At 46.0% G+C, this 9,370-nt stretch overlaps 1 long non-coding RNA gene across 1 annotated transcript in view; it reads right to left on the reverse strand.

Moving 5' to 3' along the window:
• LOC105737997 overlaps positions 1–9,370 on the reverse strand; it is a 47,754-nt gene that overhangs the window by 37,306 nt on the left and 1,078 nt on the right. The window contains exon 2 of the long non-coding RNA XR_001113718.2: positions 7,304–7,410. This is a non-coding gene — a long non-coding RNA (uncharacterized LOC105737997). The remainder of the gene's footprint in view (positions 1–7,303; positions 7,411–9,370) is intronic.

Here is a 9,370-nt window from a genome sequence, read left to right on the forward strand (position 1 = left end):
CTTGTGAATAGTGTTGTGATGAACATACACGTGCATGTGTCTTTATAGTAGAACAATTTACATTCCTTTGGGTATATACTCAGTAATGGGACTGCTGGGTCAAATGGTAATTCTGTTTTAAGTACTTTGAGAAATCGCCAAACCATTTTCTACAATGGCTGAACTAATGTACATCCCCACCAGCAGTAAATAAGCATTCCTTTTCTGTGCAACTTTGCCAGCTTCTGTTATCTTTTGACTTTTAAATAATAACTTGCTGCCCCTTTAGCCTGGACCCTGGGATAACACCCTTGGAGTAGATCTGAGCCTAGTCCTCAGAGAGAAGCCAAACCCAGCCAAGTCCTGCTTACATCAACCTGCAGAGGTGTGTGAGAGAAACAAATGCATATTGTGGTGTGTCCCTGAGGATCTGGGATTGTTTGTCACCCAGCAACAGCTGACTTCTACAGCCACACACTACCATCTGCTCCCAGTGTGTTTGTGTTCACTCCCAATTCCCTGGATTCCAACTCCAGTTTCCTGACCCTGACTTCAGTAAGGGTCTCGTGCCTCTCCACCCAGCTAGGACCTTGGCTGATCTCTCCATCCGACCTCTGGGGAGGCCTCCTCATGTCAGGCCCCAGCAGTGGGGCAAAAGGGTGGGGAGGAGATTTGGAAAATTATAGGATTTCCCTTGTTGTACTGGATTAAATTAATTACATGTCTGTGAACCTTCTAGGCCAGCACTGTCCAACAGAAACAGAATGTGAGCCAGGTATATAATCTAAAATTTTTCAGTAGCCACATTAAAAAGTAAAAAAGAGGCCAGGTGCAGTGGCTTATACCTGTAGTCCCAGCACTTTGGGAGATTGCAGGGCAGGGAATCACTTGAAGCCAGGAGTTCAAGGCCAGTCTGGGCAATAAAGTGAGATCCTGTCTCTACAAAATATTAAAAAATTATCTGGGCATGATGGTGCACACCTGTAGTCCCAGCTACTCAAGAGGCTGAGGTGGGAGGATCACTTGAGCCCAGGAATTGGAGGCTGCAGTGAGCTATGATCGCACCACTGCACTCCAGCCTGGGTGACAGAGTGAGACTCTGTCTCAAAAATAAATAAATAATTAATTAGTTAAGAAATAAACAATTAATTAGTTTAAGTAAAAAGAAAGTGAAATTAATTCTAATAATACATTAAATTTAGCCCAATATACCCCAAATATTATTTCAACATGTAACCAACATTAATTATTTAAATTATTATATGTTTCTAATATATTATATATATGCATTATTTAACAGATATTTTGCATTCCTTTTCACGCCCAGCCTTTGAGGCCCAGTGTGTATTTAACAGGCACGGCGTGCCTCACTTCAGACCTGCCACATCTCAGTGCTTAACAGGCATATGTGGCTTACAGCTACCGTACTGGACAGCGCGGCTCTGAATAATGGAAGGCAGAACTCCATGTCACCAGTGTGTAAGATGGTGCCTGGCACACAGGGGACACTCAGTAAATAATTCCTGAATGGATGAATGATAAACACATAGGCATTGCTTTAAAGCTGAGAACAGGTGGGCAGACCTGTTACCCATGGGAAAAAAAAAACAAAACCCATGGCTTAGACCCATCAAATTTTCATATAAGGGATGGTGGTGTTTTGGAAGGCCACGTTGGCTGGTGCTGTGTCTGCATCCGAAGCAGACTTGCTCAAAGGGGTCATATGCGATGAAAATACAACCTCAGGCAGCATTTCCCAAACTTGTCTGACCACCGCATGTTATTTAAATTGTTCTGTTTTTGTCAGGATGCCAATCGAGGCTCATGTGATACTGTTTAAGTTAAAGCAGACAGAAAAAAAAATGATCTCAGAGTTGAATTAATTGCTGTAAGAAATGATCAAAATTTGATTCATATGCTTAATATAAAGTAAACATTGAATAATTGCACCAATAAATATTAAAATCATGAGATAAAATGCATAACAAAGACCGGCAATTGTCAAATAGAAACGCACACAGCTTGGCAGCGAGAGGCAAAATATACAACCTGCTGCCGAACCTCACGCTTCCTGCCTAAGGTGATTTGTCAGGGGACTTCCTGTTGTTGTCAAGTGCAGGAGACCCTTTCCCAAAGGAAGATCGGCACTTAGAAATAAAAGCTACAACCAGCGTGGCCAACGTGGTGAAACCCTGTCTCTACTAAAAATACAAAAATTAGCTGGGCGCGGTGGTGCACACCTGTGATCCCAACTACTAGGGAGGCTGAGGCAGGAGAATCGCTTGAACGTGGGAGGCGGAGGTTGCAGTGAGCTGAGATCACACCACTGCACACCAGCCTGGGCAACAGAGTGAGACTTTGTCTCAAAAAAATAAAATAAAATAAAACTAATAAAAACTACCAGTAGTCAAAGGCGTATCATGTGTCAGGCACTGTTCTAACTCTCTGAGGCTGATACCACAATCGGGGTCATTTTATGAATGAAGAAACTGAGTCACAAAGAGGTCAAGTAATTTCCAGGTCAGGTTGAACCTGGGGATCTGGTTCCAGAGCCGGTGCTCCTAACTGTTATACCACACAGCCTCTTCTGTTTAATAATTAGAACCACTCTACAAATTTTTTGCATTTTTCTAATGTACACTTTAAAATGAATTTAAGACGAACAATGCCACCAGCTGTGAGAGCTCCTGTCCTTTGGAATACCCACGAACATCTTACGGAACCTTTGTGTGCCATGGAACAGAGTTTTGGAAATGGTGCTGGAGAGATATATGCAAACTCTATTTAATAGTGCCAGAAGCTATTTCAAACCATTTATTGATTGATTTCATCACTCCCCTTTCTCGCCACCTCTCTTTCCAGAAGAATATCTTACAATAAAAACAGAGTAAAATCAGATCAAGCAGGGAGGTGTAATATTACAGGTAATGCTATAGAAATTAAGCCCGAAATCTTGTTCTGAGCTTCCCAACAGCTGGAGTCTGGAGCAAAGGCCGGCTGGCCATGGAGTTCTTATTGTCTTAGAGGTAGGACCAGCCTGTGTGTCAAGAGAACCAATTTTTCTTGGCCCAGTGCCCTAGAATGCATTTGTCATAGAGATATTTGCATAAGTGGCATTGAGCAGTGTAATGAATTATATCCCCAATAGTCATTTTACAAAAAAAAAAAAAAATGCAGTGATGTTCCTTGGGTGGCTCTTGCATCACTGTGGAACCTCTGCTGAGGGCAAAATATTAAAGTGTTGCCCCACAAAAGCAATCTAGAGGGGAAATCGAGTAACTCCAGCACCTTGATTCTGGACCAAAACAGAAGCGGAAGTAATTCTGGAATTTCAGCTTAAGCTGCTTTCAAACCTGTTCACCCGTCTTTATGCCTGCAGCCTTCTTCGGCATTGTCTCCCAATACCCAGCTCTGAGCACATCCTGTCTTGCCCAAAAGACTGGAACTATTCTGCAAGAATATGGAAGTGACTACCTGGGCTGTTTTGTTTCTCTCCATGCACCAGCACATGATAGGTGCTCACTGAGTGTTTATTGCTGAATGAAGGAATCATTCAAAACTTTAAAATAAGAAGAAAAAAAGGTCTCACATCACTCCTGCCAACTTGCTGGTCCCCAAAGTCCATGTGCACTTGCCTTTCTCTGTGCCTTCCCTGGCCTGGCCCCTGCTGTTAAAATCATACTCAGATGCCACCTCCTCTATGAAATTTCCCTCCTTGCCTCCCACGGAAACGCGTACCATCTTCTCCATTCTCCCTGGCATCCAGCACAGACAGCTGCTTACCCAGGGCAGCAGGCAACAGTGGCTTTTAATGTCAGGAAGCCTGGCTTTGAGGGGCTCCGGTAAGTCTCTTAAGCAAGTCTGAGCCTTGGTTTTCTCGTCTATAAAATGGCCAGGAGGGAATGAGGAGAACTCTCTAAGTTACAAAGAGCTACATTAATGTGCATTCACCCAGCAGTGCCCCTCCAGCCTGAAGGTGGCTTTACAGCAAGGTACTCATCAGCCTCACCTCTCCATTACCAAAATGTCTAGCAGGGGCCTGGCTCAGATGACTGAATAAACGCCGGCAGACTTAAATGCGAGGGGTACAATACATGTGCTTTCTGGCTGGTATGCTGGGTCTCCAACCCAAATATTCTGGGCAATATTCATAAATATCTAGAATTAACTCCCAACAGTTCACATTTCTTTGATTTCATGGTTCTAAGAATAGAAATAACCTTTCAATTTTAAATAGAAATTGCGGAGCTGAAGACAAGTGACGAAAGTCTTCCAAGACATCCAGGCTCGACTGCAGAGTTCAGGCAGGGCACGGAACACCGAGGGGGAGGTCTGTTTGACAAATCTTTGAGCGAAGCCAGAGTTCCGGAGAGCGAGGTCTGAGGCGGGCTCTGCTGGAGGCAGGCACAGCCTGGGCAGAGAAGATGATTAGCAATAAATGGAGAACACCTCAGGGGACCCTCCTACAGACAGTCTGTCACCCAGTGTTTTTACCATTCCATTTCAAAGTGTAATTAGATAATCACTTTCCAATGCCTAGATGCAATTAACCCCTTTGGAGCAGCCCTCGTTCACAGTCAACTTTCACAGGCCACAGAAGCTGAAATGCCCATGACGAGCCTGCGCATCGCAGATTTCAGGAAAACATTTCTCAAGGAGAAAAATAATTAACAAATATTTGTGGGTTTTAAAGAGAGAACTTCTTTCTTAAATGCCAGAAATAAACCATTTCTCATCCAAGAGCTCAGCGTGAACCATCAGTCCCTCCTTCCTCGTCCAAGGCCATGGACAGAACCACCTTCAGGCGCAGCCAGGCTGAACTCTTCTGCTGAGGAAGAGAAAGGGGCTTGCAGCCTGTCCTTCAAGGCCACCTGCCCGGCCGGCTGCACGTGCAACCCCCTCTCCCTTCCTTGCAGGTTGTTGTGCTTGTCCCATTTCATTTAACACACTGGGAGAATGCAGATTCCCTGTGGTCCTCTTTCGCCCGTGTGATTCACAAACCCAAGATGGCAAAAGGCCAAACGGAATTCACAATGTCCCAGGACTTTCTTCTCTTTTCTTTTTTTAGAGATGGGGTCTCACTGTGTTGCCCAGGCTGGTCTCAATCTCCTGGGCTTAAGCAATCCTCCCACCTCCACCTCCTGAGTAGCTGGGACTAGAGGGGCACACAATCATGCTCAGCTTTCCTGGACTTTCAAAAGCAATTTGTTTATTTGTATGGTCTTTTAAAGCACTCCTATATTTCACGTGACCCTTCCAATATCCCCATGAGGTGGACAGGAAAGGGATTATTATGCCCATGTGACACATAAGGACACTGACTCACAGAGGGGCCAGATTCAATATCACACAGCTGGTAAGAGGCGGAGCGAGATTCCAACTTAGGGCCCCAGATATAGGCTCCCAGTTGCACACTCTTTCCACCATGCTGTCTTTATTTATTCCATACCTACTTATTGATTGCCTACTACGTGCTAGGCCCTGGGGATTCAGCACCTCACAGCTCACAGGAGCTACCTACTCTCAAGAGATTATAAAACTAATGGAGGAAGCAGACATAAAACTGCAGCATGAGAGTCCAGTGAGAACTGGAAGCCCTGGAAGCCACAGGAGCCCAGTCCAAGAGCCCAACCTGACACTGGGAAGCCAGGTGAATAACAGCAGAGTCAGGATGGGGGTGAGCAAGGCTGGAGGAGACAGTCTGTGGGGCATGCAAGTCCTGGCCCTGTGACTCATGTATACACTGGAAAATATTTAATGACCGGCTCTGGGGGAAACAGACCTGATGTGTAGTGTCTGCCCACTCCCATGGTGTAAACGCTGCCATTTAATGACTGGCTCTGGCGGAAAACAGACCTGATGTGTAGTGTTTGCCCATTCCCATGGTGTAAATGCTTCCATAGCTGCTGATGTCAAGCTACCAATGTGAAGTCACTGCAGGTTGGGAAGAGATGCACAGGTGTGCTCCTGCAAGCTGGTGCAAGCTGGTGCCAGCCAGTGGAGGCTGACTCCAGCATGCTACTGAAGTGACATCTAGAGCAAGGCCTGAAGGGCTCATCACAGGGTGGACACAAAAGATGGATTTGAGTTTGAGTGAGATCAGAGGCAAAACTGAGGACAGGTTTTTACAGAGCTGTGCTGTCCAATACTGTACTCACTAACCATATGTGGCTATTTGGTTTAGATTAAAATTTATTACAATTAAAAATTCAGTAGTTTGGTGGCACTAGACACACTTCAGGTGCCCAATGGTGACATGTGGCTAGTGGTAATCACATTGGATAGCACACATTTTAGAATATTTCCATCCTCATTGAATATTCTATTAGCTAGCACTGTACGGAAGGAGGGAAGGAGAATGAATTTCTAGCAAGAGAAGAGAAGCTGTGATACAGAAGATGAAGGGTCAACTAAAATAAGCTTCTTCAATGTGCCAATTTCACCAAGGATCAGCCTCTAATGAAGGACGGATTGAATGAATGAAAGTTAAGATGCTGAGCTCCTCGACTGTGGTAAGCCTTTTCTTTTCTTTTCTTTTCTTTTCTTTTCTTTTCTTTTCTTTTCTTTTCTTTTTCCTCTTCTCTTCTGTTCTCTTTTCTCTTCTCTTCTCTTCTCTTTCTCTCCTTCTTTCTTTTGTTCATTCGCTTGTTCTTTCTTTCTTTTTTTGTCAGGGTCTCACTCTGTCACCTAGGCTGGAGTGCAGTGGCATAATCGTGGCTCACCGCAGCCTCAACCTCCTGGGCTCAAGCCATCCTCCCACCTCTGCCTCCCAAAGTGTTGGGACTACAGGCATGAGCCACCACACCTGGCCCTGTAGTGAGACTCTTGCTGGGTGATCTGCTCCCTGCCCTTGAGGAATTTACAGCCCTGGTACACAGTAGGTGCTCAATACATGTGTCAAGCATTTTGGACCATCTTGGGGACAGTGCTCCATGGAGCATGCTTTGGGACGCACCTGTCCAAACACAGCCCTGTGTGAGCAGGTGAAGCCCAGGGCTGCAACTACTGCTCAGGTGCTCAGGTGCTGGCTCACAGAGCATCCAGCTTGGGCTAAGACACCCATCGGGAAGTAGCTTTCTCTCCAATGAGAATGTACTGCATATGTTCCTTGTTTCATCAGTACACAGGAGCATAGTGACGACCACAGATACACAGTGCTTGGGTCAGCTGCTGAGGAAACCAAGCCTGTGTTTAACAGCTAAAGCAGCAGCAAGCCTTTGGCGGAGCCCAGCACGGCCCCACCTCATGGAACGGAAGCCGGATTGGAATCCAGCTACACTTTTCTCCAAAACCCATGCTCCGTCCCTACCCCCGACACACTCACCTCTTGATCACTTTCATATCACAGCCCCTGCTCATCCGAGAGCCTGGAAACCTTCCCAGCAGTCCTCCTTACTTCTCTTCCCAGAGCCTGTGTCACTTTCACAGCCACTTTAAAAAGGAAAAAAAAAAGTGACTTTTATTCTATTCTAAAAGTAAAATCGCACTCTTTCAAGAAAATTAGAAGGCAAAAGAGAAGTGGAAGGATAAAGGAGGAAAAACTTTGCCCATGGTTCCAACCATACAAAGGCAGGCACTGTGCGGGTATTTTCTGTGTAACTTTTACTTTGTGTAGCATCTTTTTTGTGATCATGCTGTGGATTCAGCTTTGAATCCTGCTTTTTGTCTCAGCACGGGATCACCCGCACTCCCAGGTTACTGTACTCTTACCAACATGGTTCTCCATGGCAGCATCAATTTTAAGTGGCGGGTGGACCCTGGTTTACTTGAATCGTCGTCCACTTTTGTTGGACATTTAGGTTATTTCCAATTTCTCTTTCATGTATGGCAGCTTGGTTTACTTCTCCAGACACAAAGCTTTTTCCACGTTTCAGATTCTTTCTTTGGGATAGATTTTCAGCAGTGGAATTACTGGATCAAAAGGTATGTGTATCTGGCTGGGCACGGTAGCTCACACTTATAATCCCAGCACTTTGGGAAGCCAAGGCGGGCAGATCACCTGAGGCCAGGAGTTCGAGACCAGTCTGGGTAAAATGGTCAAACCCCGTCTCTACTAAAAATATAAAAATTAGCCGGAGGTGGTGGCACATGCCTGTAATCCCAGCTACTAGGGAGGCTAAAGCAGGAGAATTGCTTGAACCTAGGAGGTGGATGTTGCAATGAGTGGAGACCTCGCCACTGTACTCCAGCCTGGACAACAGAGAGAGACTTCAACTCAAAAAAAAAAAAAAAAATGGTGTGAGTATCTTAAAGTTTCTTAACACAGATTACCAAATTTCTTTTTACCAATTTATACCCCCAAAGCTCAGGTGTGGTGGCTCACGCCTGTAGTCCCAACACTTCGGGAGGCAGAGGTGGGAGGATGGCTTGAGCCCAGGAAGTTGAGGCTGCAGTGAGCCAAGACTATGCCACTGCACATCCTGTCTTCTCTCCTCCCTCACCAGCCTTGGATTTTACTGTAATCTTTCCTCATTTCATAGGTTCACGTACTAACTCATTGTTTTGATCTGAATTCCTTTTATTATTTTGGTGATGGAGACTTCTCTCAAATACCAACAACCTTTGAAAAGTTTGGTGGCCACTAAAACTGGACATATCTTTAATAAAAGTGTGCCAGGTTCCAAGGCTGCCCGATCGGCAGGGAAGACGCAAGGCTGTCCCGGAAAGTCCACACTCTGGGAGATTGTGGAGGATTCTCCGTGACCGCGGCCTGCTGGACTCTGGTATCCTGTCCCCATCACCGTTCCTACACTCACCTAATGCCACCTCTTGAATGAGGACAGTGAATTCCAAATAAAAGCCTGTTTGTCTGTGTTTATAAAGCAAAGGACAAACAAAAACAAGCCTGGCTGGAGGGGGCTGCAGAAGGCACCTGTGACCCTGCAGACCAGAAGCTCAGGCAGCAAGGTCTGGGGGAGACTAATTCCAAGACGCTGGATGGAAAAGAGGTGGCTAGCATTCTAGATGACTGTGCTAGAGGCCTGTGACTCTTCTGTGAAACTCCCTGGGGAACAGGGGCCAGAAAGAATATAAACAGAAATATGAAGTTGGAGGCTGAGAAACAGAAAAGGAGAGAAAAGGCAGGGCCTAGTGGCTCAGGCCTGTAATCCCAGCAATTTGGGAGGCCAAGGCGGGCAGATCACTCGAGGCCAGGAGTTCCAGACCAGCCAGGCCAACATGGAAAAACCCCGTTTCTACTAAAAATACAAAAATTAGCCGGGCATAGTGGCGGGCACCCAACAGTGAGAGCCAGGATCGCGCCACTGCACTCCAGGCTGGAGGGAGACTCTGTCTCAAAAAGAGAGAAAGAGAGAGGGAGAGAGAAAGGGGGGGAGGAGAGAGAGGGAGGGAGAGGGAGGGAGACAGGTAGGGAGGGGAGAGGGAGGGAGAG

Source organism: Nomascus leucogenys, chromosome 22a, assembly GCF_006542625.1.
Source record: "Nomascus leucogenys isolate Asia chromosome 22a, Asia_NLE_v1, whole genome shotgun sequence".
NCBI classification, from domain to species: domain Eukaryota; kingdom Metazoa; phylum Chordata; class Mammalia; order Primates; family Hylobatidae; genus Nomascus; species Nomascus leucogenys.